We start from the raw sequence: 19,393 nt of genomic DNA, 5'->3' as shown, positions 1-19,393 counted from the left end.
CCCTCACTGACTAAAAGCAATTAAAAGATGTCTCAAATATTAATAAGCATGAAAGAACATGGTAGACTTCACCTGGTGTGTACATGATCATAAATAATACATCAAGTGCACATGTTGGAAGAGGGAATTCCATAGCCAGGGTGCCACCAATGTGCTGGTAGCACAGACCAGCTTCAAATGATAGGGACATCTGGAGAACTCAGCTCTCCCCTGTTCTGGGAATAGACTGATAGGAATCAGTGAAACTGAGCAGTTTATTAGGCTGATAATCATAATATTTACCTTTCGTGTACTTCCAGAGGAGTAGCTGTGTTAGTCTGTTGCAGCAAAATCAACAGTGTCTTGTGGCACCTTAAAGACAAACAAATTTATTCTGGCATAAGCTTTGCTTGAGTCCCTGGAAGCTTATGCCACAATAAATATGTTAGTTTTGCATGCACTGCAGCTGATCTACTTTCAGTGTTTTCCTTGTTTATGTCAGAGATTGGGTACAGAAGGGTGTGTGTGTGTGTGTGTGTGTGTGTGTGTGTGTGTGTGTGTGTGAGAACTGTGCTGGAAGTTCCTTCCTCTCATCCCAGGATTCCCCAGAGCCTTTTGTGCTTTCCAAAAATACACCACTCATTTCCCAGTTCTCTGCAGCCATGATTGCTGTAAAACTCTGGTCTTGTTTAGAAGAGAAAACAGATTCTTAAGATTCTCCTGTGGAAGCTGTAACAGCAACCAGTTCATGTTATGTTTTTAGGCCACATAGATTCCTCAGCTAAGGCTGCAAGCATTTCTTTGCTTTCATGGGAGTAAATCCCATTGAACTCAACGTACAAGATTGCATGGTAACTGGCTCACAGTAGGCTGTTGCTGCATTAAAGGGAACAGTGCAGAAAAAACTGAGTCAACGTGCTCCATACAAGCCTGAAAATGGGAGATATGTAGACATAAAAACAAAAGAATGAAGACATGTTTTTATGCTAAGATTCTTGCTGCCCAAAGCATTCCTGGAAACACAGCTTCTGACAGCTTTTGGTGGGATGTGAAGAAACCGCCCCCCCCATCTTTTTTTAAATGCAGAGTTGCAGGTTAAAGAAACCACATGAATACCATGCCTCAGCATTGTAGACATGGCCTGTAGCCCCAGAAATTATAGCTGCTTGTTGCATGAATTACTTCTCCCCCTCCGTGCTCACTCTATTTGCAACAATAATAGCAGAACTGTTATTACTTTTGGCCCAACAAAACAACACTGTGGAAATGCTGCTCCAAAAGGAAGTGTTTCCAGTTCCACATCGCTTTCAAGAGTTATTTTCCCATGTCGTTTCTGGAAACTTTTCAGGAAACCACATTCCCTTTCTTGTCCCTTTCCAGCAGCCTGATCTTTTCCCACTCAGAGTAATGCTCGGACCTCTTCATCACAAAGAATGAGCTGGAATGGAAAGCTAAAGCAAAAGGTTTTTATATATATATATAAAGTGCTGGGTTTCTAGCACTTATTCATAGGGTTTATTTAAAGAAGAAATATCCTAATGAGAGTGAATGCTCTGCTTACCCATTCTTGGGAGATGAGGATTTACATCGCTTTCTTTTTTAAGCTGCTGGGTCTTATCCCCATTCTTGAGCAACTGCTGTAGCCACTTAGGTCAGGCTGACCCCAGCCACAGCTTAACTGTGTGATTGTTGGGGAGCTGTTTTCTGTGTTGTTCCATAGTGGGTTGTGTTTTTTTTTTTTTTTTGCTTTAGTTTTACTTGGCTTGAGTCAATTCCCTGCTTTTCTTACAGTTCTCAGAATGAACCTGGGAAAGCAGAGGTCCAGACACTGCCACTTGATTCAGCTGTAATGCCAAACTACAGGTTGGCACTGTGTGAACGAGTCATGTGCTTATGTATTCTTTCCTTCCTGTGTACGCTCAGCTTTAGCTCAAACCTTTAGCTCAAACCGTGTGAAGCTAGTTTGCAGGCTGTTTGGAGGGCATCTGAAAATCAGGTTCGGTTTTTTTGCCTGGATGAAAAGGTAAATTATGAGGTGAGAGAGGATGAGGATGAGGATGTAACTGAGTGCTTAGATTGAGAAGGTAGTATGAGTGTGAGTGGCATAAGGAGTGCCAGGAGGAAGCATGCCATCCTGATGCTTGTTCCAGCAGTGAATTGGCCCAGTGAAACAGACTGCAAGGGCATTTGTGTAAGGGCTCATGCACACTCACCTTTTGTCCTGTGCTTTCTAGACACAGGGGTCTGTGCTTTAAAGCTCCACATACTGCTCTTCACTGGTGAATCAGAGCAAACTGCAGAAAATCCTAATTGCTGTTCCTACCAATTCAGTGTTAAAGAGTGTGTTTTCCGGGGGGAAACAGCAGGGTGAAAAAAAGAACTTGGACATGGAGCTTTAAAGTGTGGACCTGGGCCTAGAAAGCACAGGGCAAAAAGAGTATATGGATGAACCCCCTGTCACTTCTCTCTGCCTACTGTGTATGGGCATGCACTATCCTCTAATTTTGCCTTCCTAAATGTGCCTGAAATAATTTTCTGGGTTTCTATTCCTCCCCACCCCCAAAAATGCACTCTGAAAGAAAAATGTAAAACAATGATTTAATAGAGAACGTTAAAAACTGTCACATCAACACACTGTACTAAATAATTTCTGTAACACTATTTTAAAGTAGCATTTACTGTCAAATACAAATGCAATTGTAATTGCAGCACTTAATGTGCTAAATATTGCAGTAAATATAAAATGCATCTTTTCTTCCTTCCTTTTTCGAAAAGGAAGATGAAGAACTGGATGACCAATGCTAGCTCTATTATGCAATCTTCACTGGCAACTTTGAAAAGGCGACTGCAAGCTTAATGACTATTGCATGGCCAATTAAAAGCACTCTGTTGGCCTTGTTTCATTATCTTGCTATTCTTCAAGCCCCTTTTCCATTGACCCTATTATTCAGTGCTATTGTGGCATCTGAATATAGACTGCATTTTTAATCAAGGCATATATTGGCTTATATCTTGATCAGGTAAATGGGCTTAGACTTTCAAAAGTTTCATGCCAGGCAGACCAGCTGTTCAGAGAGCCTTGGCAATGTTTTTCCTCCTAGACAAGGGCCCCCCCCTTTGATTGATAGCAGAAAACAATTCTCAAAGTCGTAAAAGCTGGAATTACAGGCTGAAGACCAAGGTTACACAGACCCTACATAATTAAGAGTTTGGTAAACAGTAAAATAAAACCATGTGCCTTAAACTTGAGCCTAAGGTCAAAAGGCCAAGAGCACATGGAAAACAAACCGGCTGGAGAAGGGGGGGAAGTGTGAACAGGGGAAGAGGCTTTTTTCCCTATTTTATTTTGAGGCTGTAAACTGTTCCTTCCTTGTTACTTTTAGGAAGTTTATCCTTCTAAAAAGCTATCTATGATAATGTATGAAATATCCTGGCTTAAATGTAATTATGCAAAGGATCTAGAAAGAAAGAAATGTTAAATTCTTATTTCATAGAATCATAGAGTCCTAGAGTTGGAATAGACCACAGGGGCCATTGAGCCCAGCCCCCTGTCAGACAAGAAGACGCCAATCGAGCACTTATGACAAATGGCTGTCAGACCTTTGTTTAAAGACCTCTAAAAGGAGATATTTCATTGATGATGCATGAGAATATGAACCCGAGGTCTCTGACATCTGTTCAAGATAAAAATTTAAGATTAACCATTTGTTTTAGAAGGCAATAGGGCAAGGAGGGCAAGAGGTGAGCTGGTAATTAAGATTCCTTGTTGAGACGCATGTAAGATATATTAATACTTATTTGTCATTTATAGATGTAACAATATATAGCTCTTTGTGTTCCATATAAGGACAGGAGGATATGAGTGTATTTTTGTGATTGGTTATAGCAATCAGCCAATAGGAAATTCGAGCAGGCTGATTGAACAGAGGCAGCCACAGGAGGAACAAAGGGGGGTGGATTAAGGGAATATAAGTGCTGGCCATAATGGCAGGAGGCCAGGCCAGAGCTTGGTAACCATATACCACTGTGCCTCTTATTTATTTGTCTGACAAATAAATTATTTTTTTAATTTCTCTGTTGCTGCGTTGAATATTTCATTCCAGCTAAGCGTTAACCACAAGCAGGGTGCTACATTTTATGGTGCCTGCGACTCGGATAAGTGGTCTGCTGGAACGCAGCCCCTTCGCCTCACTGAGCGGGGTACAAGAGAGAGGACAACTGTGCCTACCCAGCGCGCACTGGAAAAATTTTTCCAGGGGAACGCAGCAGTCTCGTCTGTCTGATACCCTGCCCACTGACGGCGACGGACCGGGGGGGACCAGAGAAATAAACAGGGAACCAGCTAAGGGTAAGTGCACTAAGGGGTTTTGGCCCTCCAATTAATTGGGAGGAAGAGAAGTCCTGATCAAACTTCTGCGTCTCAGTAAAGGGGAACTGAGTACGCTAGGTGGCTGGGTACATCAGATGGTGATCTGGTGTAGGGAAAAGGGAAGAATGGGAGGTAGTGTGTGGTGAAGTATCTGGCGCATTGCATGTGTGAGAAAGTACAATGTGTAGCTGACCTAAGTGTGGAGTGAGTACTACTTCGTTTCCCAGTAAGGTGTGTGTGTGAGTGACTGAGTGGATACTTCACAGGGCCATACAATGGGAGTTGGGGGTTCAAAGGGGGGAAATACACCTTTTGAATGTATGTTAAATAATTTTAAGAAAGCCTTCTCAGGGGCATATGGAGTCAAAATGACGCCAGAACGCTTGAGAACGTTATGTGAACTAGAATGGCCAAAACAAAATATTGGATGGCCATCTCAAGGAACCTTTGATATAAATTTAGTAAGCAAACTTTGGTCTAACATCACCAAAGAAACTGGAGGGTGCCCAGAACAATTTTCATATATAGATTCTTGGCTGAGCACATTAAATAAAAATCCTCCATGGATAAGGGAATGCAAAGTCCAACGATGCAAATTATTGGCTGTAAAAGCCGAAGCTAGGAAAGGAATCTTGCCAAATAAACTCAAACCTATTTTTGAGGGACCAGAGGAAGAGGTGCTTCCACCCTATGCTCCACATCGAAGGGAGCCTAATCCAAACCCTCCACCAGTTGTAACCCCAAGGCAAGAAAGTGGAATGAATAATGGGGGTGGAGTCACAGAACTTGATTCCTTGATAGATTATGAAAAATATCTTCAGGAGGCATTGGAGTCCTATAATGAAGCCCAAGCAGAAGTGGTTATTCCACCTGTGAGTCCCAGTAGAACTCCATCTACAGTCTCCTTTAGTGGAACAACTAATTGCCCACCCCAAACCCCTGTACATCCAAGTCCTAGAGAATTATTACAGAAGTTACAGGGAGACCTTAATCGGTCAGCAAGCAATACAGCCGGGCGTATAAAGCTGCTAAAAGAACGCCTTGGGACAAATACCATCCCCTATGATTTGAGGTCCCTAGAGCAAAGCGAAGAAAAAGGTCACGTAGTAGCCCCTCCAGTATATTCCATTCACAACTACGGATCTGATGAATTGGAAAACACCCCATCTTTCGCAGAAAAACCTCAGGCTATGATGGACTTGGTGAACTTCAATAGTAAATACTCATAGTCCTACTTGGACAGGTTGTCGCCAGCTCCTGAATACTCTCTTCACCACTGAGGAAAGGAGAGACATAATTGAAAAGGCACAGATATATTTGCGTGAGCAGGCCAGAGTGGGAAATATTTATAATATTGACCGTCATCTCCAGGACAACTTTCCCTTGGAAGATCCTAATTGGGATCCAAACAATGCAATTCACCTGGCCAGGCTTACCACCTATCGCCAGACGCTTGTGCAAGGTATCTGCAGGGCATGCCAGAAGCCCACTAATATGTCTAAAGTCTCAGGAGGGTAGACGTGTTACCCATAACACTGTTTCGTGTTCGGTGCACACCCACAAAAAGACTTAAGTTGTCACCTTTTGAGCTCCTGTATGGGAGGCCGCCCTCCTTTGTTCAGGATATTCCAACTGACCTCAAACAAATAGGAGAACATGTGACACAGGGACAAGTGCAATCTCTCTCCCGTGTTTTTGTCTCTCTCCCGTGTTTGTTTGTTTTGTTTTGTTTTTTATCTTAACAGGTGGGCCCTCGAGCGCACGCCGTGCAGCATTGCCGTGCCGATTCATCAGCTCCAGGCTGGCATAGCATATGGGTGAAAGAGTGGAAACGTGATCCACTTGCACCTAAGTGGCGTGGACCTTACACCGTCTTGCTCTCTACTCCAACAGCGGTGAAGGTAGCTGAGGTGACCCCCTGGATTCATCACTCCCGTTTGAAGAAGTCCGAAGGCAGTTGGACGTGCAAAGGTGACCCCTCTAATCCTTTAAAACTGACTCTCTCCAAAAACCCCTGTACCTAGCCCTACGGGGAACGGGCTAGGTCACGGGCAACATTAGACGACCGGCCTGCTGCAGCCACAAACCTGGAAGCTGGCTGACCTGCGCACGCCTGAAGCTTGAGGAGCGTCTGAACCAGCGGCTGTGAAAGGGAAGATTCTCTTATACAATTGATTGACTGCCCCCTTGTGGAACAATTATCAGAGATATTACACATTGGGGATCCTTGGGATATATGTTTTGGTCTTGGTGGTTCCCCATTCCTGTCACTGGGGGAATTATATTGGGACTAATATTTATGCTATCACAATAAGGTAATCTTTTGTGGAAGGAATGCATATGCTAGACATCAACATGATTTTATTATTAATCCTGATCCCTTGGGAAGGGGAAGGGTCCTTGAATCTTACCAAATTTGCTAAATATGGATTCCGCTATGACCACAATATGTGGGTAGGTTTAGCTGAAATGGTAGCCAGTGTTGCAAATAGGACCAATTGCCTTGTTTGCTCTCTTGGGCCAGATGATTCAGAGGGAGGTATGCCCTTATTACCAATACCATTAAATGCCATTGGTATGGTAAGCGAAATGCTACACCAAACAGAAGTACAGAATTTCCCCGGATGGAACTCAACTAAACCATTACGAGTTATACCTGTACAAGGGGAATTCTGTGTACATAAATCATCAGATGCAGCTGATTCTCCCATGATAGGCTCTTCTCATTGTCACTATACTTGGGATAATATTAAGAATACTTGGGCACACGGTACTACCTATCGAACTCGGAATACCTTGCCCTGTGCACTTCCTTTTATTCATGCATGGAAAGTGGTATGGAACATAACTGTGACAGAAGAAAGGCAATCTAACATACTGCACTGTGAACTCTATACCTCTTGTGATATTTCGCCTTATGCACTCCACATACCAAAAACCTCAGACCCGATGGTTGTGGTGGATATGTGAAGAATGGGCATACAAGAAACTCCCTTCCAAATGGAGTGGGACTTGTTTCCTGGGATGGGTATTACCACCAATGTGGATTTTGCCCACTAGTATATTTCTCATATAGCAGGAGGAAGTACCCAAAGTTGGAGCGATACTGATGATTGGCCACCAGAGCGCATTATAGCCTATTATGATCCTGCCTCCTGGAATCCTGGTGAGCTCATACAAGGGGCACTGGATCCTATTTATAATCTAAACAGAATAATTCGATTGCAAGCAGTAGTGGAACTTGTAACCAATGCAACGGCCCAGAGTTTGAGACTTATTGCACAACAGTTGGATGAAAGTAGAGCCACCATTTTGCAGCTGAAAAATGGGAATGGATTATGTACTTGCCAAACAGGGAGGCCTATGTGGAGTCTTGAACTTGACAGGGAATGCCTGTTGCTTTAACATTTCTGATAATGGTGAGGCAATCCGTGTGTTGGCCACAAAGATGGAGAGTATAGCACATGTCAAAGGGATATTATTGTCTTGCTTGTTTTTCTTGACAGTAGTGATGGTTTTATGTATGATGCCATGTATCATTTCATGTTTTAGAAGTACAATTAGCAAGATGGTTTCAAATGAAACTCTACCTCATATCATGGCCCTATACAGAGCTTTAACTCAGGAAGATCAAGCTATCAAGGACGCTTGGTAGCAAGGTCCTTGAGCTTGAAAGGGGGGATTGTGGCATCTGAATATAGACTGCATTTTTAATCAAGGCATATATTGGCTTATATCTTGATCAGGTAAATGGGCTTAGACTTTCAAAAGTTTCATGCCAGGCAGACCAGCTGTTCAGAGAGCCTTGGCAATGTTTTTCCTCCTAGACAAGGGCCCCCCCCTTTGATTGATAGCAGAAAACAATTCTCAAAGTCGTAAAAGCTGGAATTACAGGCTGAAGACCAAGGTTACACAGACCCTACATAATTAAGAGTTTGGTAAACAGTAAAATAAAACCATGTGCCTTAAACTTGAGCCTAAGGTCAAAAGGCCAAGAGCACATGGAAAACAAACCGGCTGGAGAAGGGGGGGAAGTGTGAACAGGGGAAGAGGCTTTTTTCCCTATTTTATTTTGAGGCTGTAAACTGTTCCTTCCTTGTTACTTTTAGGAAGTTTATCCTTCTAAAAAGCTATCTATGATAATGTATGAAATATCCTGGCTTAAATGTAATTATGCAAAGGATCTAGAAAGAAAGAAATGTTAAATTCTTATTTCATAGAATCATAGAGTCCTAGAGTTGGAATAGACCACAGGGGCCATTGAGCCCAGCCCCCTGTCAGACAAGAAGACGCCAATCGAGCACTTATGACAAATGGCTGTCAGACCTTTGTTTAAAGACCTCTAAAAGGAGATATTTCATTGATGATGCATGAGAATATGAACCCGAGGTCTCTGACATCTGTTCAAGATAAAAATTTAAGATTAACCATTTGTTTTAGAAGGCAATAGGGCAAGGAGGGCAAGAGGTGAGCTGGTAATTAAGATTCCTTGTTGAGACGCATGTAAGATATATTAATACTTATTTGTCATTTATAGATGTAACAATATATAGCTCTTTGTGTTCCATATAAGGACAGGAGGATATGAGTGTATTTTTGTGATTGGTTATAGCAATCAGCCAATAGGAAATTCGAGCAGGCTGATTGAACAGAGGCAGCCACAGGAGGAACAAAGGGGGGTGGATTAAGGGAATATAAGTGCTGGCCATAATGGCAGGAGGCCAGGCCAGAGCTTGGTAACCATATACCACTGTGCCTCTTATTTATTTGTCTGACAAATAAATTATTTTTTTAATTTCTCTGTTGCTGCGTTGAATATTTCATTCCAGCTAAGCGTTAACCACAAGCAGGGTGCTACACTATGTTTTGAGAGGGCCCTGGGCAAGAAATCCTCACTGCCACCAGCTTTCAAGGAGCCAACACTGAAATCAAAGAATCATAGAATTGTAGAGTTGGAAGAGATCACCAGGGTCATCTAGTCTAACCCCCTGCAGTGCAGGAATCTTTTGTCCAATGTGGGGCTCGAACTCGATATTGACATGGAATATCAGATGGAAATGAGGTTTTGCTTTATGTCTGTTGATTGCCATGTGTGATGCTAGAAAGGAATTTTGCCCAGGTGAGACAAATAGATCATTTGCTTCCTGTGCTGGTCCCAGGGGCTAACCGAGAGGTGAGGTCCGAGTCCAGTCCGGGGTCGAGGGTGCAATATGGAGGCAGTCCGTCAAAGCCGAAGCTGGGTCCAAGGCAGGGAGTCAGGTGAGTTCAGGAGCTCCGGCAGAGAGGCAGGACAGGGTGCAGGCAGGAACAGGCTACCAATGATGTTGCTCCCGCAAATTGGGACTGTGGTTGGCTGGCTTTTATCTGCCCTGAGGCATAGGGCGGCCCCGGTCCACAGGTGACTGGCCTCTCCTGGCCTGGAGGCGAGCACTCCTCCTGCGGGAACTTAGTTTCCTCTGCCTCTCTGCCCTGAGCCTCTGCAGCTCAGGAGAGGCTGGAGAGTGACCAGACCCAGAGGCAACCTCAGCTTCCTCTGACGCGGCTGAGGGTGGAGCACCTGCAGGCAATGGGTCCTCCATCCCCTCAGGAGCCAGAGCAGACTCAGCTGATGCCTGCACCTGAGGATCCAGCACAGGTGAAGACCCTTCAGGCTCATGCCCCAGCTCTGGCTCAGTTGGTTCTGGAGACGGGGATTCCTGTGCAGGCTTGGATTCCTCAGTTTCAGCCTCTGAATCCAATTCCCAGGCCATCACACTTCCCCTTTAGCATAAAAACAGACATTGCTTGAATCCCTAGAAGGCGTGGGGAACATGTGGTAACCCCTAGAAGGGGTGGGGAACATGTGGTATTCCAGATGTTGTTGGACTCCAACTCCCATCATCCCCAGCCAGCTTGTCCACTAGTTGTGGATGATGGGAATTGTTGCAACTTCTGGAGAGCCACAAGTTCCCCATCACTGACACTGGTACAAGTTAACCTGGGTGTTCTGTACCAAATTTGCTTTATTAGTTGGGCTTTGTGATACTACTGTATTCTGGATTTTGTGAAGTTAACTTGGGAAGCAGGGGCTGATGTTTTGAGGAACCCCCTTTTTGGCAGGGAATTAGGCAGAATGTTCTCCAGTCCAACAATTCTAACACTGTGCATCACAGTTTATGTATAATTATTAAAAGAGCTGCTGTGGAAGAGGGGAGTACATTCAAACAGCAAGTAAAATAAGTTAAGGGAAAAGGCAGGAAAGGCTAAATGTGAATGCCCCTCAGTTAAATTAACATCAACAGCCAAACAGGCAACATGCTATAACAGGCTAAGAAATGTGGACTTTTTTTACTCATTGTCTGAGAACCTCAAGAGACACACACATTGCCATTCTTATTTTAAAAAAAATAGTCTGATCAGTGCTTTTGTTATTTTACCTACCAATCCAGTTTGGGGAGTGAGCCAGTGTCTTTCCATGAAATGAGAAAACAAGGATATTTCTGCCAAGTATGTTAATTTGTGCAGAGCTTGGTTATTGAGCAATACTTGTTGTAACAAAGAGCAGTCGCTTGACGGCTTCTGTGCCATAAGGACAGTTAAGATTTTCAAGATGCCTTTCCAGTTATTGGGATGATCATGCTGTTTTGAATTTCTTTCTTACATGTTTTGATTGTCCTGTGTGTGGGAGTGAGAATTACTAGAGTAAATCCCTGCACCACAGTTCCCTCCAGGCAAATCAAGCCCATGAAATGCCACCTTGGATGGAAGGGACAAGGGATATTAGATGTCCATGGGTATCAGCCATTCAGTAAAATCCTAGTTTTGTTTTATTAAATGTTTTGGTGAGAGATATTTTAATGAAAGGCAAGACATGCTGAATTTAAACTTTTGGTTTCAAAAATCTACTGCAAGGAGTTAAGATTTGGAATCGACCAAATCTGTTACCACTTCATCAAATCCATCTTTAGCTATGCTAAAATGTGGCCTTCAAGAAATGGAAGTGGGCATATCAGCAAGTTTAGCCAAGAGGAACATCTGGTGGAACATCTGACAGCAGGGCCTGCAGATCTCTTTCTTCCCGTGCAGACTATTAAAAGGAAGTTTTGTGTAATCAGAGTCAGTTTTACAATGAAGCAGTTTTTTCAAACAGCAGAATCCAGAAGTAATGCCAGTTTCCTGTATCTAGGCCCTGGTCTGAGCAAATGGGCACCATTTTGACTGTGTGTTTAGGTACAAAAGGGTCTAAGGCTAGCACTGAAAGTTAAAGGGCAAGTTTCAAAGCAAGATGCCGAGATCTACTTTTAGAGGTAGTTAAGAATATTAAGAGCTTTTGTTGGGGATTTTTCATTTGATGACAACTTAGTGTTAGCAACACAGAAAAGGTAAAGGTAAAGGGACCCCTCTTTATTTCTATATGCTTACAGCTTGGGTTCTGTCCAACTCTACTTTGCCTCTTTCCATTCACTATTGGGAAATGTAAAACATGCTATAATTTATTTTCTTTATGACAGAAGTAGGTAAAATTTGCAGACATAGTACCTCTCCAGAATGGATAAAGCTTGCCAGATATGAGTGCTGCTGGTGGGGTTTTTTTGTTTTTTGTTTAGAAAAAGAAACATCTATAACTTCTTAATTGTTGAGCAGAATTGGATTAAATTTTTAGGCAACGTTGATCCTTCTGAAGGCTCTGCCAAATGTCAGAAGTTTAGATGCAGTGGTTTCCCAGAAGGGCAGCTGTGTGTGTGTGTGTGTGTGTGTGTACTGTATGTCTATCTATCTATCGATCGATCGATCGATCGATCGATCGATCTATCTCATCAGCCCATAATCCCTATGTGGTACATTGCTAGTTCAGGATTTGGGATTTGTCAAAATCCGATGTACAATCCTAGTAAACTGCTTTGTTCCTTTGGCATGCACATCTAGAACATAGTACCATGGTATAACACAATTAATTTGTGCAACCTATGGGTTGATGATAAATATAGCTGATTCCATTCAGATGAGTTGTAGCAATTCTGATGTTAGAAGAGCAGGTCTGCAACTCTTCCTTATTGGCCTATTCTTCCTCTCTCCAAGGAACTCAGGATGGCGTACACAGTTTTTGATACCTCTTTATTCTCACAACAATTTGTTGATTTTTAAAATAGTGGTTTTTAATTGTTTTTACTGGTAATTTTATTGTTTTATTCTCTTTGTAAACCATGTTGAGGTTGTGTTTTTATATATATATAAACGCAGTGTATAAATTTTATGAAATAAATGCACCAACAGGATCTCCATATGTAGTTGCATATGATTAATTCCCCAACTGCTGTGGGAAAGCCTTTTGAAGGATGATATAACTACCTAATTAAAATGAAGCAAGCTATGCTACAGCCACTGCTAATGGTGAGCTCCACTCATGAGAACCTTTGAATAATTTCTCTCCCTGGAGAAATTTGGCAAAATGGTGCCTCTAATTTCTCTGCTTACAATTGGCATAGCGAATTTCATTTCCATTTATAATTACTTTTCAAAGTAATTAAGCAATTTAAAACATCAACAAAAAGGACACATATAAACATTTTCATATATATATATACAATTTCAAATCCAGTACAGATACAGACTGATAAAAACCTCCACTTGTAAGGCTTGTTGATGGCTAGCAGTTGCTTAGGTTACTCAGACAAATGTCTGCTATCAGCCTATGTATTTGACTGAGTAGTGGCTGAACTAAAAGGAGCAGAAACAGAGAACAAGCTAAGAAATGTACTATCTCCCATATTAATTTGTCATAAAGTTGCACCTGTAATTTTGCATGCATACACCCATTGATTTCAAGTGTAGTTTTCATGTCTTCTCCTAAGTGCAACATTTCATCCTGGGTGGCTAGACATCTCCTTTGCAGAAGCATAATATCAATTAATAGGTAGTTTATCTGGTTAAAGCAGCAACATAGCTTAACCATCAGCCAACCATCTGCAATTGTCTTTTGAAGTTTAAGAAAAAAACAGTTTGCAAAAAACAGGTGAAGAATGGGATTTGGTGTAAAGCCATGCCTATTCTTCAAGTCCCCATATAGGCAGCCAAACAGGATTAAGTCATTCAATATAAAACTAAATGCATTTATAGGATTTCCAAACTCTGTACCCACAGAGTCTGGGATTTTGCCAGTAAATGGGTGTCCTGATTCCCTCCCTGACCTGATTAAACTGATTACACAGCATTTCCCTTTAATACTCTGCATGTGAACAAAGAGATATGCAAACCCTAGTGTCAGATGTTCCACATTAAACAGAACCATGCATTTTAAGAACCCTGGATTAATTCATGAAAGGTGCAGCTCTCTGGCTCCCTTAAGAATTTATATCTGAAAACTCACAGTGTTTTTCTGCAGACTCAAAGAAGATGCTAGCGGAGAAGCAGGAAAGCTGGGAACCTCACTACCATTAGCCCCAATATGCCATGCTCTTGTAAAACGAGCTGCCACTCACTTCAGCACCTTGCAAACTGTGAGCACAAAATGTATACTTAGGACTAGAAGAACACACATCCCAGATTGGTTGCACCATTGACCTTTATTCTTCCCCCTGAACTGTAATTTGTGACTTTGTGAATAACAGGTTTTAAATGTGAGAATTGTTCAAACATCTGTCATTAATATTTACGACTTGCGGGCTCAGCCAAAGAAGTTGCGAATGACTTCAAATAAAGATGTAAAGTTCAGCCCCTCTTTCCTGCTTCCTTGTCCTCCTTGCCCTCTTGGCTGCCTGGAGAACAGTCCCCGTGCTTCCCTATCTCATCCACCTCCTGCCCAGCAGCACACCAGCTATCTTGTCCTGGGCCATGAATAACCTAAGAGGGCTGCTGCATTATAAGGGAGTCTCATATGTTCCAGTCCTTTCATGTGGCTGAATTAGGTCAGCTTCATAAATGCAGCTTCATAAATGCATATGGATGGATTGAGTAGGAGTAATTTGGCAAACCTGGATGGTTTCATTCTTTCCCCACAGAAGTATAGGTGGTATCTCAAGTATAGGAAGTGGTATTAGATTTGGTGATCTTATAGGTAAAAGCAGAGGCATACCTAATGGATGGTTCAACAGCAAAACAAAATCACATTTTTACACAAAGGGGCATGTGCAGTAAAACAGTACAAAAAAATCTTGCAATGTGGCTCACCACACTTTGGTCTTTTCTATATAACATGACACCACTGTATCACGTTTCTCTCTGAGCAGAACTGCAGCATCCAAGCCACTGTGATGAAACCTTGGTTGATGCTCTGCATTACTAAATTGTTCCATTTAGTAATGGAAGCGGGAAGGAAACACATCCTGCAATTAAGTACTTTTTGAAATGTACCTAAAGCTTAATGTGCTAATGTGCTAGTGTTGTTGTTGTTATTTAAATTGGTATACTGCTCTTCATATGATGATCACAGACTGGTTCACAATGAGAACACAAATTATATAATAAAACAATAGCAAAAACAGACCAATAACCCCACTCCCACAAACACATTTCAAAGGCCATAAAATGTTCAAGAGAAATGGAAGAGAGATGTTTTGAACTGGTACCTACAGATATGTAATGAAGGTGCCAGGCGAGCCTCCCTAGGGAAAGCATTCCACAATCAGGGAGCCATCACAGAAAAATCCTGTTCTCGTGTTGCCACCCTCTAGGCCTCTGGTGGAGGAGGCACATGAAGAAGGGCCTCAGATAATAATAATAATAATAATAATAATAATAATAATAATAATAATAATAATAATAATAATTTATACCCCGCCCATCTGGCTGGGTTTCCCAGCCACTCTGGGCGGCTTCCAACTGAATATTAAAATATTAAAAACAGTACAGGATCAGACATTAAAAACTTCCCTAAAGAGGGCTGCCTTCAGTTGTCTTTTAAAAGTAAAATAGTTGTTTATTGCCTTGACATCTGCTGGGAGGGCGTTCCACAGGGCAGGCGCCACTACCGAGAAGGCCCTCTGTCTGGTTCCCTGTGATCTTACTTCTCGCAATGAGGGAACCGCCAGAAGGCCCTCAGCGCTGGATCTCAGTGTCTGGGCTGAACGATGGGGGTGGAGACGCTCCTTCAGATGATGATAACAGCATGCAGGTTGGTTCATATGGGGAAAGGTAGTCCTAGAGGTGACTATGTTTTGTATTTAAATATTTTCTTCCACTTTGGATCATAAAAGCCTGGAAGTCCATACATAGGACCATGTGCCTGCACATGAACATGAATACATAGATAAATAACAGGAACTACAAATATATGGAAAGCTAATGAAACGTGGGCAACAAGGTGCACTTACACATTTTCCAAAGCTGTTACATGTGAACTTAGACTAAGTAGGTTACATTTAATTACCATAGAAACCATTTGGGATAGTTAGTCAGGACTGAATGCCCATTGATGTTAATGGAAGGTAAGTTCAAATAACGTCAGTTTGGATCCAATCCAATATGCTGTCCTTTTTTCCTCTTTTGCTCCACTCTCGACAGAAAGGTCTCGGAATGAAAATAAAAACAATGCAACATTTCAAACCTTAGAGCAATTGTCTACGCCCATTGTCAAGACATTTTGGGATGTAAAACATGTCTTACTAGCTCTCCTTGGTGTTTCTGTTCATTAAATAAGACAAAGAACACAGCATGAATTGCTTGGGATAATCAGTAACATAGACTTAAGGACATCAATCTGCAGTGCTCTAGGAGAGCAGACTGTGCCACAAATGAGTTTTAGAGGAAGTCTTTTCAGTCTGTCAATGGGAGCTGCTTCATATTGTCTTTATGGAAGGTCACATTGCTGGTCAGCCTCCCTCTGTGCTGAAGAAATTCCTCTACAGATCCTCTGAACAGTCCTCGCATGATATATCAGGCCCTAGTGTGAGGGGTCAGGGCATTTACAAGATCTCCTGTGGTTTCAGAGAGGTGACCAGAATACAGATTCTTGGCCCTCTGGGCTGAAAAAAGAAAGGCACTGATTCTGAGGAGAATACAAACCAGAAAGCATATCTAATTGATTGAGAGGGCTTTGACTGCTCTGTGTAAACAGTGTTTTCCACAATGTAGATCTTTTACTAATTAAGCATCTTGAGGAATGAGTTAATCAACAAACAAGTGCCAAGAGCCATCAATGTTCAACAATCAATAAAAGCTGCAGATACCAAAAACCACAGAGAAGTCTGAGATGGGTGAACTTTGGGTTCAGATTGTCAAAATAAAGGATCTAAAGCTGGCTTCCAAAGTCCACATTTAGCTGCAAAAATTAATGGCCTGGTTTTTCTAAAGCATCTTACATCGTGAAACTATTGCCTGAGAACTACTTGATGCTAAATGTATGAAACATGAGATTGCTTGCCAAGTGCCTAAGTTAGGAATTCTAAGACTGTGGCTAGGGAACATTGGATGTTCAGTCAGAATCAACAACCCTGGGAGCTGAAGACCATCCTCTTAGCTGAATATTTTTAAGGGTGCGTTTGGAGTATGACCCCCCCCCATTGTACATTAATGTTTGCAGTCTTGTGTATGGTGGATTCAAATGCATGGTGGAATCAAATCTTTACTGTGAAGAAGATTTTGATACCAATTATTAAATAGATTTTCTATTCCATAATTTATTCAAGGAGTTCAGTATAGAGTATGTAGTTCTCCCTTCTCCCATTTTATCCTCACAACAACCCATGAGTTAGATTAGGCAGAGAGAGTGACTGGTCCATGGCCACCCAGTGAGCTTCAAGGCAGAGTGGGGAATTGAACCTCCAGTCCAACTGTCTACTCATTATACTACACTGGCTCTTATTTCTGATTATCCTGGCAGATAGTCCAAATCGACATGTATTGCACTGCTTGGTGACTACTTGCAATCTAAATCATCCTAAACCATGTATCTGTAAAATCTAGTGCAGTATTGTCTACTTTGACTGGTAGTGACTCTCCATGGTTTCAGGCAGGATTCCCCCCCCCCCAGCCCTACCTGGAGATGCTGCCAGGGATTGAGACCTGGGACCTTCTGCATGCAAAGCCAATGTTCTGCCACTGGGCTATGGCCCTTCCCTCAAGCTTTTGCTCAAATGCTGGAAGGTACAGCAAACTCAGGGAAAACAGCAGCCCTTAAAGCAGGCTGGTTTGAAGCTTCACAAGGCATTGCATCTTAAAGAGATGAGAAGGCAAGGCTATCAGGAACATAGGAAGAGTGACACATGATGACTTGGTACTACAATGGTTCTTCCAACACAGTGCAGCCACCAACATAACCTTCAGTTCAGACTGCATGGGCTGTATGCATACAACTGTCCAGATGCCTAGTGCAGATTGCCTGAGTCTACATCAGCAACATGTCTGATGTGTAAACAACCTAGTATGGAGTAAAAATGCAGCCTCAGCTCTAGCTAGTTAAAAAATCAGCATCCTCTTTCCTTTTTTTCAAATTTCCATTTATAGCTTTATAATGAACTCTGAGGTTTGAACAATGTGCTTTAACTGCAACTTGAATCTTGATTAATAACGTATTTCCTTGTCATGAAGAAATTCTCAGTGTTGATAAATTGGCTCAAATAATTTGTTTCCTTAACAGGGCTGATGTTGATGAGTTCACAATACTTTTCCTTATTTTATTTATTTATTTATTTATTCAGTTTTAAAGAACACTTACAGGGAAGCAGCTTTATAAATTGCACACCAGTAAATATAACCATCTAAGTCTGGCACATCATCAAGAGCCTATATTTTTAACTTCTTTTGGTAACATCAACAAAGAGCGAGACTGCAGCAGCCGGATGTTTTGTAACTCTGCTGTACTACCTAATAGTGTTGATGCAGATTTTATGCCACTTAGCTTTGCAGGTGTCAAGAGCATACCACTAATTGGACACTGGACCACAATTGGGAATGGTCTGGTTTTTATACGATGAACAGTCACTGACAGATTTTATGTTTAGGTCATTGAAATGCACTAACATCAGCAACAAAGGACAACAGAATTGAAGGGTCTCCTTGGATTCCTCCAAACAACCTGCTTATTGAGCCCTCACCCTGATCTGCTTACACAAAACTTGTATGGAGGTTAGCCTATGCCTCGTCTTTCTTGAACATTTGTTCCAATTTGTTTGTGGGGATGGCCTAACCTGGTGCCTGGACAATGAGAATTCATCCTGATTTGCTTGTGTGGTGGTTATACATCTTCCTGTTAATAATTTGTTCATTTCATACTTCTCACTCCATTTCTCCTACACTTTTTTCCATTTTGGAAAATAGTGAATTTGTTGCACCACGGCAGCAGAGCACATTAATTCATTTCAACTGCCAAACCTATCTTTCTTGTATGTGCCTGAATCCCTCCAGAAAAATACTGACAGTCCGGAGGTGACCTATTGGTCTTTGTAGAATCTTATCAGGAGTAGATAAGAGGCTGGATCAAACTGACTATTGTACTATAAAGCATGCTGTTGCTTTTTCTTGTGGTCTGGTACATGAAGGATATCCAGTGTCATACTTCCATGAGGCCTGCACTGTGGATTCTTTTTCCTGTTTAAATTATTTACTCAGGTGTGAGTATGTGTAAGAGAGCAGCGGGCATAGGGTGCACTAATTCCCCCCTTTGTATTAAACATAACCTAGAACCGTGACTTTGAATGATTTGTTTTGTTTAAAAATTGCTTATTTCAATTGTCAATACTGGGCAATATCATCTCAGCAAATTTAATTTACATTCGCAGAGTATAAAATCTGTGATTGGAAAACAGAACCAAATGTCCCTTAATTATGTCAGACACTATGTTAATGAGTTCACTTTCCTAAAAGCATCATTACTTTCTGGCAGCAAGGGGGCCAGAAAGTAAAGCGCATTGTATACTAAAGAAAACAACCTAGATACTCTGTCAGTCTCCAAAGTGACAGCAGATAAATGTTGAGAAGAGAAATCAGATTTGTGAACAGACCCAGAAATAAAGAGGCAAGACACAAGTGATGGGTTGAATTAGAGCCACAGTTTATTTATAGTATCTGCAAATGAGAAGAGTAGGAACCTAACAATTTCAACCTTGGGTGAGCCAAACCCTGCCCATTCCA

The 19,393-nt window shown here is 41.9% G+C and overlaps 1 long non-coding RNA gene across 1 annotated transcript in view; it reads right to left on the bottom strand.

Annotated features, from left to right (window-relative positions):
• LOC310713707 overlaps nucleotides 1-13,857 on the bottom strand; it is a 32,026-nt gene extending 18,169 nt beyond the window's left edge. The window contains exon 1 of the long non-coding RNA XR_014529416.1: nucleotides 13,695-13,857. This is a non-coding gene — a long non-coding RNA (uncharacterized lncRNA). The remainder of the gene's footprint in view (nucleotides 1-13,694) is intronic.
• Nucleotides 13,858-19,393: the final 5,536 nt, after the last annotated feature.

The sequence above is a fragment of the Podarcis liolepis genome (assembly GCF_965112155.1).
Source record: "Podarcis liolepis genome assembly, chromosome: 8".
NCBI classification, from domain to species: Eukaryota; Metazoa; Chordata; class Lepidosauria; order Squamata; family Lacertidae; genus Podarcis; species Podarcis liolepis.
The sequence above is the reverse complement of the archived record's forward strand: the minus strand, read 5'-3'. Positions and strand labels throughout refer to the sequence as shown.